At 46.9% G+C, this 16,186-nt stretch overlaps 1 long non-coding RNA gene across 1 annotated transcript in view; it reads left to right on the top strand.

Moving 5' to 3' along the window:
- Positions 1-13,951: 13,951 nt before the first annotated feature.
- The window catches only part of LOC122924943, a 32,452-nt gene continuing 30,217 nt past the window's right edge, over positions 13,952-16,186 (top strand). Inside the window, exon 1 of the long non-coding RNA XR_006387463.1 lies at positions 13,952-14,013. This is a non-coding gene — a long non-coding RNA (uncharacterized LOC122924943). The remainder of the gene's footprint in view (positions 14,014-16,186) is intronic.

The raw sequence follows: 16,186 nt of genomic DNA, 5'->3' as shown, positions 1-16,186 counted from the left end.
GAACAGGGGCGCTGACCTGGCACAGCGTATCAGGAATAACCAGGATAGTCCATAATGATAAATACGCAATAATAACATAAGTTCCTGGAGGCTCAAAATAACAACATGAGTCCGTACCCGGGTCTTGTAGACAGTTAAACAGGAGTTTCCCGGGAGTAGTTACTCTGGTCAACAACGTAGTCTCCGAATCTCACAGGTGGGTGCCCCCTAGTAGGCCGCGTGAACCTTCTTACTGGCAGAGACTCTTCCTGCCTTGGCTCAGGGGGGCCAGAGGAATCCACAGGTTCTGGAGCCCTTTCAGGTATACCCTGGGACAGGTCATCCGGGGGTGGAGGACTAGCAGGAACTGGAGCCGGTACCACCAAGTTCAACCAGGGTGTGAGGAACCAATGAAGTGGCTCTTTGTCATGTAACAGGTTCTCAACAGCCCGCATAGGAACAACAGGTTGGGCTGACGACTCTGGTTCAGGAGACTCTGGCTCAATGCCCCCTGCTGCAGTTTCTCTTTCTATGCAGGGCTTCAAACGATTCCTGTGTACGAGCTGGGAGCCTTTACCTTCCCTGGAAATCTGGTAACCGTGGGTCTCAGCATTAGGAATAGCAGTTATGACGTAGGGATAGCAGTTATGACGTCCTCTCCCACTTACTGTCCAGCTTGCTGGTTCGGTGGTTATTCCTCAACCACACCACGTCTCCTATTGCAAGAGGTTCTGCATGAGCAGTCAGGTCATAGTCTCTCTGCTGCCGCTCTCGGGCACTTTCCATGCGCTCCTGAACAATCTCTTTGGCATTAAGAAGACGTCTTTGATGCTCCACCACCCAATCAGTCTTTGGCAGTGGGTTGATGACATCGGGTACTTGCACTTCCAGGGAGTGGTCAGCAGGCAGCCTCCCTTGACGGCAAAACATCAAATAGAAGGGTGTGTACCCGGTGGAGCAGTGAATTGTATTGTTATACACATACATAAGTTGTGGCAGCAGAGTAGGCCAATTACCCCTTGTCTCAGGGGCACTGCTCTCAACATTTCGATGAGAGTTTGATTCATTTTTTCACAGAGTCCGTTACCTTACGGATGACAGGCTGTAGTCCGGACCTTCTGGCAATTGTGTAGCAGGCACAACTCCTGGAACAACTGTGATTCAAACGCAGACCCCTGGTCGGTGAGGATTTTCTCTGGGCAGCCGTAGGGCAGGAGGAAATGCTTCCAGAACACTTCCGCCGCAGTCTTGGCGGTCAGGTCCTTCACAGGCACTGCTACGACAAACTTAGTGAAGTGATCAATAATGGTCATGGCATAAGTATAACCTGAGCGACTTGGCTCCAACTTCACATGATCAATGGCAACAAGCTCCAGGCGAGTTTTACTCACAATAGAATGGAAAGGCGCTCTCTGGTCATAGCGCTCACTTCTCCTGACGGCACAGGCAGTACATTCCCGGCACCATTTTTCAATGTCTTCTCTCATCCCAATCCAATAGAACCTTCTGCGAATGGTGGCCTCAGTTTTATGCACGCCGAAGTGTCCGGACCGGTCATGATACATCTCCAATACAAGAATGGCGTCTTAACGTGGTATGAGGATCTGGTACACCCTATCGCAGGACACTGGATCCAGGCTCCTTCTCAGCAACAGCCCTTTTTGAAGGAAGAGTTGGTGGCGATGTCTCCACAATTTCAATAGTTCTGGGTCTGCACTCTTCCAGCGGACTCTCTCAGGAGTTCTTCCACTAGTAAGGAAGTCGAGCAGTTCACCGAGGACTCTACTTTCTGACTGGAGCTTAATCCACCTTTCTTGTTCACCCCTGGACTCAGGATTATTCGGTGGAGAGGGATCAGCAGCTGAGTTATTTTCAGTGTGAACATTATCTTGCTGAGCAAACTTGTAAAATGCCGGCATCTTCACTTCTTCCCAGGCATCCTTTGGTTCATCTGGTGCTTCTGTAGTGGGAAGCCGAGACAGGGCATCAGCATTATCATTTGAGCGGCCTGCCCGGTATTTCACAGTGAAGTCATAGTTGGCAAGACAGGAGGCCCATCTTTGCTCCAGAGCTCCTAACTTGGCTGTATTCAGGTGCGCCAGGGGATTGTTGTCAGTGAAGGCGACAAACGGAGTGGCAGCCAGGTAGTCCTTGAATTTTTCAGTCACAGCCCACACTAAAGCAAGGAACTCCAGCTTGAAGGAACTATAATTCCATTCAACAGGAATAGGAGTCTTTGGACTCTTTTTGGGATGCCCCCTCAGAAGTTCCTAGATCGGATCCTCAATCTGTGCAAAATGCGGGATGAAGCATCTTTAATATCCTGCAAAACTGAGGAAACTTCTCACCTCCTTCACGGTGGTAGGAGTAGGCCAATTACGGACAGCAGCAAGTTTATCAGGATCGGGCTGGACTCCTTCTGCACTAACAACATGGCCTAGATACTTCACAGCTGGTTTCAGCAGATAGCACTTGGGACGGCTTGACTTTAAGGCCATATTTAGCGAGGACTTGAAAAAACACTTCGGCCAGATGTTTTAAATGATCCTCGTATGTCTTGGAGTAGATAATGACATCATCCAAGTATAGCAATACAGTCTCAAAGTTCTTATGGCCTAAACAACGCTCCATCAACCGCTGGAACGTCCCTGGAGCATTACAAAGTCCGAAAGGCATGTAGTTGAATTCGAACAGGCCCATAGGCGTGGTGAAAGCGGTCTTTTCCCGGTCTTCCGGGGCCATAGACACCTGCCAGTATCCACTGGTTAAGTCAAGAGTTGAGAAGCAGGCTGATGACCCCAGGGCAGTCAAAGACTCTTCAATGCGTGGCAATGGATAAGCGTCTTTGTGGGTGATTTGATTGATTTTTCTATAGTCCACACAGAACCTAATGCTGCCATCTTTTTTTACGAGCAAGAACTAGGGGTGCAGCCCAGGGACTGTGACTGTCCTGGATTATGTTAGAGTTCTTAATTTCTTGTATCATCTCTCTTACGGACTGGTAGGTAGTAGGCAGTATGGGTCTGTATCTCTCCTTGATAGGAGGATGAGAGCCAGTAGGTATGGTGTGTTTGATTACACTGACCTCTCCATAATCCGTGGAGTGCTTGCGAAAGGCCTGGTGATGCTCTTTCACCAGATTCAGGACTCCCTCTATTTGGTCCTTCGGGGTGGATTCGTTCCCCACATGAAGTTCCTCCCACCATAATACTGAAGAGGCGCTGGCAGGGGCGCTGCTGCTCTGTGCAGTTTGAGACGTCTCTGTGGCAGGCAGACGGATAACATCCTGGAAGGATACCTGGAAAAGCTGAGCAACAGGGCAGTGCTTAGAGAGAGAGCAACAGGGTGATCACTGAAATTAATCAAACGGACAGGCACTTTGCCTTGAGATACAGTCACCAGGCTCTTGGCTGCTCGCACAAAGGGATGATTTTCAATTTGGATAGGTCTTGGCCCTGGATCCCTAGTACAGCACGGCACCACAAAATGATCTGGGAATTCGGTTGCAGGATTACCGGCCGGTTATCCCGGATCCGGGCAGTGCAGATTTCTCCTTTTCCATTTGCAAATTTTTGCTGAGCACACAGCACACTGATGGTGGAGGGCTTCAAAAGGTATCCTGTTAATGCATATGTTAATTTTTGGATGAGATCCCATGTATCTGGGCATCCAACTCGGATCCTTTTGGACCTATTGTTCTACCTCCCGAGGGGGCGGTCCTCGGCCCCGTTTAACTGCCAACACGTTGTCTCAGTATGGCCATATTTTTACAATAGGTGCAGACAGGCTGCTTGCGATTCTTAGACCGGTAACTCGGTCGTCCATCGGGTTCTTTGGGGTAGACCTCCTTATATGCAGGCGGGAGGAGCCTTTGAGGTAGGGGGTTTTCATCTTCCAATAACAATGGTCTTTCCCATTCCTCTATTTTCCTGCACACCTTTTCCAGGCTCTTAATGAGATGGTTAACTTGCTCCATTAACGTCGCCACCACATCTGTTACTGGAGCCTGGGTGGCTTGACTGGCTCCGGACGGTTTCACATCAATAATTTTGGGCTGGCAGGCCTGAGGTTCAAGGGAGGCTGTCGGCCCTGTGGGCGGGTTTTGACCCAGGATACTGATGGCCAGCTCTTTAAAGTCCAAAAATGCACAATTGGGGTGTTGGGCCGACAGCATCCTCAGCTGCCCCTTTAAGTGCTCAGCATTTACACCCGCAATGAACTGCTCTCTCAGAGTCCGGTCCTGGTCCTCAGCCTCCCGGGGGTCCACCTGGACCACAGCCCTCAAGGTCTCTTGCAGGGACAAAGAAAAATCACGGAGTGACTCACCGGGCTGTTGCTTCCTGCTGAAAAATCACATCTTAACTTCCGACACCGTCCTGGCTTGAAACGTGGTGCCGAGGCGATCAAAGATCTGTTCCATGTTATTTTTTTCGGCGCTGGGCCATGACATGACTTCCCTGCTGGCGGCCCCTTCTAACTGCGCTAAGAGAATCTCCATCTGTTGCTCAGCAGAGATAGGATAGAGCCGGAATAAGGCCATGATCTGGTCTTTAAAGTCTTTCAGTTTGTGGGCTTCCCCAGAATATTGCGGGAACCAGGGGGCCCCAAAATAATATGGCATGGTCAGCGGCATCAGACTGGCTGCTGCCGCAGCGGCGGGCGTCCTGTTATCAGCTGCGTGCATTACTGAAGGCTCATTGGGGGCCATCTGCCCTGTTTCCTCAGGTGCGGACATGGCGTGGTCTATGGAGGCAAGTTCTGTAGGCAGACTCACGCTGGACTTTGCTTGCTTAGGCCATTGCTAAGGGTGACCACGGAGCGGGTATGGCCCTTTTAAGGAGCGGCGGAGCAGGCCAAATCCGAATTGGATGTGTTTTTCCCCCCGGATCAAGTCCTTTATTACTAACAAGGGACCTCCCCCCAGTCTCCCAGCAAGGATCGGAATCTTCCCGGCACTTGAATACAAAGAGACCGGTTAATACAGAGGTTTTTACTCACTCCGATGATGCACTGTCCAAGTCTCGCGAGGTACGTGATTACGTTGTGCGGAGGTCCCACGTGCAGCGTCAGGAGATGGGCGCGGCCTCTCGGAGCTTCAAGATTCGTGGTAGGCAGTATCTTTTTTTTTTCCTTTGCAGGCAGGGCAGTAACTTCTCTTTTTTTCGCACCAAACTGACACAACGATGGCGCAACGATAATCCAGTCAGCTTAGGCGGCCATCTTTAAGCATAATGCCGTCAATTCACTGACAGTAAGCGGTGACTCAAAAAGCAGCAAACAGTCCACAATATACAGTTTTCACACCGCGATTGTCCACAGTTCTTTGGCCCAGCAATTTTCAAATAAGCAAATAGGGCATTTATCACTTAATAGGCAATTATGGAACACAGTTCAGATTCCACTATGGCGTAGGAATATTCTTATCCTGTTCGTGACGCCAAAATATGCAGTACGCCAGTCCTTTAGGGGGAGCGAGTGTGAGATCCCAGGGATAGTTAACAGACCAAGGATTGCTCTTGGTACTCACAATTTGTAGGATACCCTGGGCAGGCGTACAGCAGTGATGGAGAGGCTGGCACATGGATCCTCTGGGGCACTCTCTGTGTATAGGGACCAGGCCGGGTGGTAGGTGAGGTGCCCTGGGTGTTGGAAGTTTAGTGTGTCGGTGGCAAGATCCCTTATAGTTTGTGACGCCAGTGCTGGTAACGGTGGCACACCGATTTGTTGTAGGAATAATTGAGGTACACACAGTTGCAGTGAACCAGAACTCCTTTTTACTGAACAGTTCAACTATATACAGGTTTCAGTTAGTTCCACATGCAGGGACTTGGTAACAGGCAGGCTTCACATAAATGGCAGGCAAAGTTCTTGCAAGATACTCAGAGGGAATAACACTCACAGATCAGGCTGTACTTTCTGCAGAATCCTTTCTGACTTTCTCCAAGGCCCGTATGCCCTATAGCTGGCTTTATCCTTGGTTAGGGAAACCTTCCTCTGGTATAAATCCTCTTGCTGTAAATATCCTTCTGCCCTTCAGCTTTCTACTTGGCTGGATAAAAATGGCTCTGCTCTGTACTTTACAAGGTGCTAGATATATTCAGGAGGCAACTTCTTCTCCTGGAATAACTTCTGAGCTTTTTCTTACTCAGGAACTTCAGGCAGGCCAGACTGAGCTACTTAGCCTCCTGGATTAGACTAAACTAACTCTTTCCTGTCTGGGCCTAACTATATATACTAGGGGGTTCCCTAGCTCCCTCTACAGCTTAGGAGGAGAAACTACACCCCTAGCAGGCCTGGTACAGGAGATAACATGAAAATACACATTACTATGCAATACAAAATACCATGACCATGTTCCACAGGAGGTGGGGAACAACATAACCCTTAGTAGTGCCCACCTTTACGTAGTGGGACACTACAAAAGCTCATCTAAGGAGGCCATAATCACACTAACCTGACCGCTCACAAACTTCGCTAGCTACTACTGGACACTGGTGGGAGGTCCCTCCCCCAGATTATATACAACCTGCGAATCACACGCACCACCCCTTATCCCAGGAGCCCTAGCTAGTTAGAGACCAAAGTAACCAAGTCAGGCTACACTGCGCTATAGCTGTGCCCCCGCTCCGCTGCCCTCATTCTCCTGATTGTGTACCTATGCTGATTCAACCTTGTTTTAACATCCCATGTAGTACACAATCAGGGAGCAGAAATTGGATCTACCAGTGTCTAAACATTTCACAGAAGCTAAGCATATGTATGACCACAGGAGGATACCCAGCCTCTGTATGACTGCCACCACAGGAGGATACCCAGCCTCTGTATGACTGCTACCACAGGAGGATACCCAGCCTCTGTATGACTGCCACCACAGGAGGATACCCAGCCTCTGTATAACTAAAGGAGGATACCCAGCCTCTGTATGACTGCCACCACAGGAGGATACCCAGCCTCTGTATAACTAAAGGAGGATATCCAGCCTCTGTATGACTGCCACTGTAAGATGGAGAAACAGCCACTGATTCTTGAATGCTGTTTCTGAGACTGTCATTCAGTTTTTCTACCTCAAGAGGCTGAGGTTTCCCCAACACAGCGAAGGTACTGCCGGATCTAGATATGCAAAACAGATGATGACTCATGCTGTGTGCCAGACAGAGCAGGAATGGTATGAAGAAGAGGACCGGCACTCGCGATAGAAGTTTCACTGCTGTGGTTTATTCAGTCACATATTAACACATAGTGACGCATTTCAGCTCTAAAGTCATGCTTTCATCAGACCATATATTACACTACTACCATTGTGTCTTATATACATTCAAAAGGTAAAGGAACTGACGTCATGAGATGTAAAGCTCCTCCCACATGGAGGCCGATACAGGTTCTGTGATGTGCATACCATGGACCATAGAAGTCAGTGTAAGGCGGTGAGAAAATTCAAGTCCGCTGAAAATCAAACATAAATCAAAGTATAAGCATTATGCATGTTATGCAAGCATGATCAAGCATTTAAATAAAGCCAGAGATATTGTAATCTCGGTTGAGGCCTCTTGGTTCCACCGTTTGTAATCAGTGGATCCAATACGCCTCTCTCTTTAGAAGCATTTTATTCCTATCACCCCCGCGGCGGGGTAATGGCACATTTTCAATAACTTGAAATCGCAATTGGGATATTGCATGTCTTTTCTCATGAAAGTGATGTGGTAAAGGAAGCAGTAAATTCTCAGTGCGAATAGTGGATTTATGCTAGCTTAATCTGTCTTTAATTCGCATAGAGGTTTCACCCACATAAAGCAAACCACAGGGGCATTTGAGAATGTATATGACATGTTTACTGTCACATGTGAACATGCCCTTAATTGGAATCTGTTCCCCAGAATGGGGATGTGTTAGACAGGCACCTTTAATAACACTGGAGCAATTATTGCAGTTCAGGCATGGGAATGTGCCCTGACGTGGAGTGGTCAGTGTGGTTTGTCGCAGGCTTGGTTCAATGGTGCCTATGTCGGCTCGAATAATTTTATCACGGATATTGTCTGCTCTTTTAAAACACATCATTGGTGGATTTTGAAATGCCTCTATTTGGGGGTATGATCTTGAAACTACGTGCCAGTGTTTATTAATAATACCTCTGATTTTATGTGTCCATGGGTGATATTTCACCACTAGTGGGATGCGTGGTGGTTTATTTGTTTTTTCTTCCTGTGGTTGGTCAAGTTTTTTCTTTTGAATTTCTAATAGATGTCTGGGATAGCCTCTATTGAGAAATTTATTGGTCATCTCTTTCATCCTGGTTTGACAGGTATCAGGGTCCGTTACGATCCTTTTTACCCGTTGATACTGTGAAAAGGGAATGGCTTTCTTGGTTGCTGGGGGATGGCTACTTGTGAAGGTAATGTCACTACCAGACATCTGAGAAGCTCTGACAGACGCCTTTCAGAACCTCCTCCTTGAGCTTCCTTTGTTTTGCTTTCAGTTCCTCATCTCGTTAGCCTCTCTCAGCTGTCATGTAGTTGTACTGATTGCATACCTTTCAATTTCTCCCCATAGTGCATCAGTGTGCGGTTTATATTACTTCCTGGAGTGTGTGTGCATGCTGATCCTACTTCCCAGTCTTCTACAAGATAAGTGTTGTGCATTCATTTGTGTTTTTCTGTTTGCTGGATCCCAGGTGACCCTGACTCCCTCCGTATCAAGTGTAGGGAGCCGGTGGTCGTGTCCCCTCACTATTATAGGGTGTTCAGGTGTTATACAGTCGAGGTACGAGGATATGCGATCATCTACCATTGGGATTTTCGCATAGGCTGAGCAGTCAGGGAGAGAGCCAGGTCTAATGCAGGGGTCTCCCTTTTTGTTCCTTAGTTTTGGATCCAGTGAGTCGTATATTCATTTTGTGTTGTCTTGTTTCCTGTACACCTTCCGTGACAGGTAAGCAGGCTATTGCGATCAGTTTCTTTGGTGAATAGATCAGTACACACCGTGCCATCATCATTGCGTATTACCCACGTGTCCAGAAAATACATTTTACGATAATCGAAGTGCATGGTGAACTGTAGTTCACTCCAAATGGAGTTAAGATAGAGATTGAACTCCGTGAGGGATCGAACGTCGCCTTGCCACACGCAGAACACGTCATCAATAAATCGACGCCAAAATGTACAGTGTTTCAGAAATAAAGGATTAGAATAAACAAATTCACTCTGAAATGATGACATGTAGCTATTTGCGTACGGCGGCGCGACGTTCGATCCCATTGCGGTCCCGCGGCACTGTTGGAAAAACGTATCTTGAAATAAAAAGTAATTTTTTTCTAATATGAATTTTAAAAGTGTCAGAAAAAATTATTTTTGGGGTGCCGTGTGATGGCTGCTGTTGAGCAATCTAGATGCTGCTTCTAGGCCTTTGTCATGAGTGATGGAGGTGTAGAGGCCGCATACGTCAAACGTGACGAGTATGCAGTCTCCATCCATTTTGAGGGGGCGGACCTCACTCAGAAAATGTCCTGTGTCACGTATGTAGGAAGGTGATTGTACAGTCAGAGGTGTAAGAATTTTCTCAAGAAAGATAGCGGGGGGGAGAGGATCGAATCAGACGAGGCCACTATAGGGCATCCAGGTGGTCTTGTCATAGATTTGTGAATTTTTGGGAGGGTATAAAATACCGGCGTGATTGGATGCTGATTTATTAAAAATTCACTTAGTTTATTGTCAATGATACCTTCTTCTCTAGCCCCTGTCACTATTTTCTGCAGTGTGTCTTTTATTGAATATACTGGGTCCGACTGTAGGATTTTATATGTATCAGTGTCATTTAATTGACCTAAAATCTCAGTTATATAGTATCCTTTATCAAGGATCACCAGGGCCCCCCCCCCCCCCCCCCCCCCCCTTATCTGCTGGCTTAAATATAAGGGATTTATCATCAAGTAGATGGTTCAGTGCATGTTTCTCTTCTGAGGTAAGATTGTGTCTTATATGTAGATGACCCTGTCTACAATGTTGCAACAAAGTATTAACATCACGTTGGACTAGACTAGCAAAGGTTTCCACAGGGTGATATATTTTGGGTGGTGTAAAATGACTTTTTATTATCAATGCAAATTGTTTCAGGGTTAATTGATCCGAGTGTTCCTCAGTATCGATACGGTCATCATTAGTATCTGTGTCATCTTTGCAGAAATGCGCTTTAAGGCGCAGATTGCGAAAAAATCGCTGAAGGTCTATGTCTAGGGCAAAGGTGTCCAGCGTCCCAGTGGGGCTGAAGGACAATCCCTTCTTCAGTAAGTTCAGTTGCGCAGGGCTCACGGTTTTACTCGATAAATTAACAACTAAGTTCTCTGCTGTACCTGCGATCGTGTCATCCTCGGTGCCTCTGCTTCTCCTATGGTGGCGGCCGGCTCTCCTGGTGTTGCAGGAATGGTGACATGAGGAGAGCAAAGGCTGAATACAGGATCCAGTGCCATCCTCACGTCCGTGGGACTTGGAGCGGTCAAAGTGACTGATGCCTGTCAGCAATGCAGATGTTGCCAAGGGAGAAAGGATCGGTTCCTGGAAGGTCAGTTGGACTGTGGAATGTGGTTACAGACCCTGTGAGGCCTCATGGTGTATGGAAGGACCTGCAAGTTCGTGTAAGTCCCCATCGGATAAGGCCCAGGCCAGGGTCAGCTATCCAGAAGGCTTCCCAGAGAGAGAGAGAGATAGAGAGAGAGGACTGGGTCCCGGAAGGCTGGAAGAGCCGTGGAACGGTTGGAGTTACCAGGAGAGGTGGAGTTGCTGAGCTTGGAGAAGAAGAAGTCCGCCATTTTGTGAGCTGCATGAGAGAACCGTGTGGATCCGGATTCTGTTCGCAGGAATGAGTATCGGCGTCAGGAAGCTGATCGGAACAGAGGGTCAGAGTACAGGTTCTACAGGGTCACATGTTGTGGCGGGGACTTGCTGTCAGTCTGGAGCAACCAGTAAACACAGGACATACCCAGGTCAGTGACTTAGCGGCACGGTTATTGACTTGCAGGCTCTGCCGTGTGCGCCAGCAGTCAGGTCCGTTACCCTGCGGCACAGTATCGACTTGCAGGCTCTGCTGTGTACGCCGCTTTGGGTACGGTTTTTCATTTGGGCTGGTACCGTGACTCTGAGTCTGGGGTATAGGGTATTCTGGACACTCCGTTGTTGCTACACTCCAGGCTGAGAGTACTCAGGGCACGTGAACAGTGTCATTTGGGGGCAAGAGAAAGGAATGTGACATGATGTTTTCATTGTATTTGATATATATATGTATATATATATATATATACACTCACCTAAAGAATTATTAGGAACACCTGTTCTATTTCTCATTAATGTGATTATCTAGTCAACCAATCACATGGCAGTTGCTTCAATGCATGTAGGGTTGTGGTCCTGGTCAAGACAATCTCCTGAACTCCAAACTGAATGTCAGAATGGGAAAGAAAGGTGATTTAAGCAATTTTGAGCGTGGCATGGCTGTTGGTGCCAGACGGGCCGCTCTGAGTATCTCACAATCTGCTCAGTTACTGGGATTTTCACGCACAACCATTTCTAGGGTTTACAAAGAATGGTGTGAAAAGGGAAAAACATCCAATATGCGGCCGTCCTGTGGGCGAAAATGCCTTGTTGATGCTAGAGGTCAGAGGAGAATGGGCCGACTGATTCAAGCTGATAGAAGAGCAACGTTGACTGAAATAACCACTCGTTACAACCGAGGTATGCAGCAAAGCATTTGTGAAGCCACAACACGCACAACCTTGAGGCGGATGGGCTACAACAGCAGAAGACCCCACCGGGTACCACTCATCTCCACTACAAATAGGAAAAAGAGGCTACAATTTGCACAAGCTCACCAAAATTGGACTGTTGAAGACTGGAAAAATGTTGCCTGGTCTGATGAGTCTCGATTTCTGTTGAGACATTCAAATGGTAGAGTCCGAATTTGGTGTAAACAGAATGAGAACATGTATCCATCATGCCTTGTTACCACTGTGCAGGCTGGTGGTGGTGGTGTAATGGTGTGGGGGGTGTTTTCTGGGCACACTTTAGGCCCCTTAGTGCCAATTGGCCATCGTTTAAATGCCACGGGCTACCTGAGCATTGTTTCTGACCATGTCCATCCCTTCATGACCACCATGTACCCTTCCTCTGATGGCTACTTCCAGCAGGATAATGCACCATGTCACAAAGCTCCAATCATTTTAAATTGCTTTCTTGAACATGACAATGAGTTCACTGTACTAAAATGGCCCCACAGTCACCAGATCTCAACCCAATAGAGCATCTTTGGGATGTGGTGGAACGGGAGCTTCGTGCCCTGGATGTGCATCCCTCAAATCTCCATCAACTGCAAGAGGCTATCCTATCAATATGGGCCAACATTTCAAAAGATGCTATCAGCACCTTGTGGAATCAATGCCACGTAGAATTAAGGCAAAAGGGGGTCCAACACCGTATTAGTATGGTGGTCCTAATAATTCTTTAGGTGAGTGTATATATATACTCTCTGTAACTAGTGTTATTGTTATTTCTGTTAAAACTACTGTTCAGTAAAGTTACTGTTTTTGCATCAGGAGCTGGTGTCCGTGTCGCTTTCCTTATTCCATGACTTCGCTGTATCCTGGGGGTCCCTCCCAGGTTCACGGTCTTACACCACCACAGAAGGATATCCGGCATCTGTATGACCACAGAAGGATATCCAGCATCTGTATGACTGCTATCACAGGATGATATCCGGCATCTGTATGACCACAGGAGGATATCCAGCATCTGTATGACCACCATGCCAGAGTGGATGTCTGTATGGCACCAAATAATAATGTGACTTCAACCTCCTGCTGCAGAACCTAATATACAGGGGGCTGCACCCGGTGTGATCGGTGGCAGAGCTCCACCAGCGGCTGTACTTTCTCAGTCACATGAAGTTTTCCAGGTTCTTCCGCTGATAACAGAGGAGCCTTTTCTACTAGAGGCACAAGTCTCCAAGATGTCGGCCTATGGACTACTGAATCCAGCAGCATGTCCAGATATGAGGGGAGAAAATGACAACTCTCATCATGTCCAGATTGTTATTATAGGATATCAGATGAGAAAACTACCACTCCCAATGTATCCAGGCTGTTATTATATCACAGGAGATAACACCTTGGACACTGGGAGTTGTAGTTATTATAGAATATCAGTGGAAAGAACCATAACTCCAAGCATTTTCCGGTGTTATTATAGTGTATAAGAGAACTACAACTCCCAGCATTTCCAGGCTTTTATTATAGGGAGAATTTCCTGGGCTTCAGAGGAGAGAAAACACTGAACTCGTCAGTACGAGGCTGAAGTTGGTTTCTTATTCACATTATTTGTATTTTTTGTATATTTTTATGGCTTTTGAGGAGACCCGGCCCGAACACCGGTTAGCCGCTGCCCAGCACCTGCCCAGCCCGGGCTGATCTCCGCTGTATCTGATGCGGGGAATATTAGCGGGCGAGATCATTGGCCCAAATTCATTTAATTCTTCAAATCACACTTTTTTACCCGTTTAACGCCCGTTGTTTGTATTTTAGCCGCTTTCTAATGATTTCCCTTCAGGACGCGAACTGGAACTGAAAAGGACAAGAAGCTAAAGAATCAGAAACCAACTCCAGCTCCTCTCAGAACTTCTACACCACGTCAGCTCCATATGAAGCTCCGCCCCTCATGTCACATGACTAGTATCAGCCCTCACACCACGGCTTATCCCGCCACTGCTCAGCTCCGCCCCTCATGTCACATGACTAGTATCAGCCCTCACACCACGGCTTATCCCGCCACTGCTCAGCTCCGCCCTCTCTAGCAAAGATCACATGACGGTGACATCACCCCAGGTCCTTCACCACCTCTTATCCTCTCCACTGATGAGCTCCGCCCCCTGCACTGATCACATGACGGTGAGGTCACCGCAGGTCCTTCAGCTCTGGCAGTGCAGCAGATACTGGGCAGGTCCTGGTCGGTAGTCAGGGCTCTTGTTCTCTCTGGTATCAGCCATTCCTCCAGCCTGCAGGTAAGATGAGCTGTGAGGAGACAGTGTGGTGGAGAGCTCAGACATGTCACCTCTGGAGATTCTCCTCCATTACACACAAGGAATCCTTCTCTGCTCCTCAGCTTAGTATGATGGGGGAGGAGTAGTGGGGATAGTGGGGGTTGTCATCATTCTGATGAGAGAATCTGTTTTATGAGAATGATTCCCAGAGCCAATTACTTTTTATTTCTTCAGTCACACAGCCATGTGAGGGCTTGTTTTTTTGCAGGACAAGATGCGCTTTCTGATGCCACCATTTATGGTTACAGACAATGTGGTGGGAATATTCCACCAGCTTTTTATTTTTATTTTTTTTATACAGTGTTTTCTGACCTGTTATTTTTATTCTCCGGGTCACTACGATTACAAAAGTAAAAAGTTTGGAAAAGAAAAACCCGGATTTCCGTATTCTAAGCTCCATAACTGTACCAAGCTGTGTGGGGCTGAGTTTTTGCGGGACACTGTGGGGTGTTGTATACTATATACTGCACACTGTGGGGTGTTATATACTATATACTGCACACTGTGGGGTGTTATATACTATATACTGCATACTGTGAGGTGTTATATACTGCATACTGTGAGGTGTTATATACTGTATACTGTGAGGTGTTATATACTGCATACTGTGGTGTGTTATATACTGTATACTGTGAGGTGTTATATACTATATACTGTGGGGTATTATATACTTATATACTGATACTGTGGGGTGTTATATAGTATATACTGTATACTGTGGGTTATTATATACTTATATACTATATACTGCACACTGTGGGGTGTTATATACTATATACTGCACACTGTGGGGTGTTATATACTATATACTGCATACTGTGAGGTGTTATATACTGCATACTGTGAGGTGTTATATACTGCATACTGTGAGGTGTTATATACTGCATACTGTGGTGTGTTATATACTGTATACTGTGAGGTGTTATATACTATATACTGTGGGGTATTATATACTTATATACTGATACTGTGGGGTGTTATATAGTATATACTGTATACTGTGGGTTATTATATACTTATATACTGATACTGTGGGGTGTTATAGTATATACTGTGGGGCGTTATATAGTATATACTGTGGGGCGTTATATAGTATATACTGTATACTGTGGGGCGTTATATAGTATATACTGTATACTGTGGGGCGTTATATAGTATATACTGTATACTGTGGGGCGTTATATACTATATACTGCACACTGTGGGGTGTTATATACTATATACTGCACTCTGTGGGGTGTTATATACTATATACTGCACTCTGTGGGGTGTTATATACTATATACTGCACTCTGTGGGGTGTTATATACTATATACTGCACTCTGTGGGGTGTTATATACTATATACTGCACTCTGTGGGGTGTTATATACTATATACTGCACACTGTGGGGTGTTATATACTATATACTGCACACTGTGGGGTGTTATATACTATATAGTAAGAGAGACAGTTCCGCAGCGCTCACCTGCCCCTCCTTCAGCTGTGAGCACGGAGGACCCGAAAGGCTTGTAGAAATCCAGCTCCACTTTGATAAAGGAAAATAAATGTATTTTGCTTGCGGTAAAATCTCATCCATCAGTTACAACAATAGCCGTCTTGTCTACGCGTTTCGGGCTACCAAAGACAAATTTCAGCCCTTCCTCATGACATAGTAAGACATTAAAAATGAGACCTTTTAACCCCTTAAGGACTTAGGGCGTACCGGTACGTCCTAAGTTTAAATCGAGATCGCTGAGCTGCGGGGGTTAATCCGAACAGGATGCCGGCTGAAATCATTCAGCCGGCATCCTGTCACAACGCCAGGGGGGTCACGTGACCACCCCGTATCGGCGATCGCCGCAAACCGCAGGTCAATTCAGATCTGCGGTTTGCTGAATCCCGCAGTCCCTGACCGCGAGGATCAGAAACTTTAGTGTGCCTAAAATATCGATTTTGCACCCCCCGCCCTGAACCCCTGCATGACTTTTTGCCGGCGGGCGGTGCGGCAGGCGGGATCGGGATCCCCCGCCCACCTCCTCTTGAAAATTCGTTTGTGGCCAGTGGGTATACCAGGGTGTCAGCACATTGCTGACACCCTGGTATAAACGGCTGACCTCTGTGCAAATGTCAGCCGTTTAACTTTTTCCATACC

This window comes from Bufo gargarizans, chromosome 1 (assembly GCF_014858855.1).
Source record: "Bufo gargarizans isolate SCDJY-AF-19 chromosome 1, ASM1485885v1, whole genome shotgun sequence".
Taxonomy (NCBI): domain Eukaryota; kingdom Metazoa; phylum Chordata; class Amphibia; order Anura; family Bufonidae; genus Bufo; species Bufo gargarizans.
The sequence above is the reverse complement of the archived record's forward strand: the minus strand, read 5'-3'. Positions and strand labels throughout refer to the sequence as shown.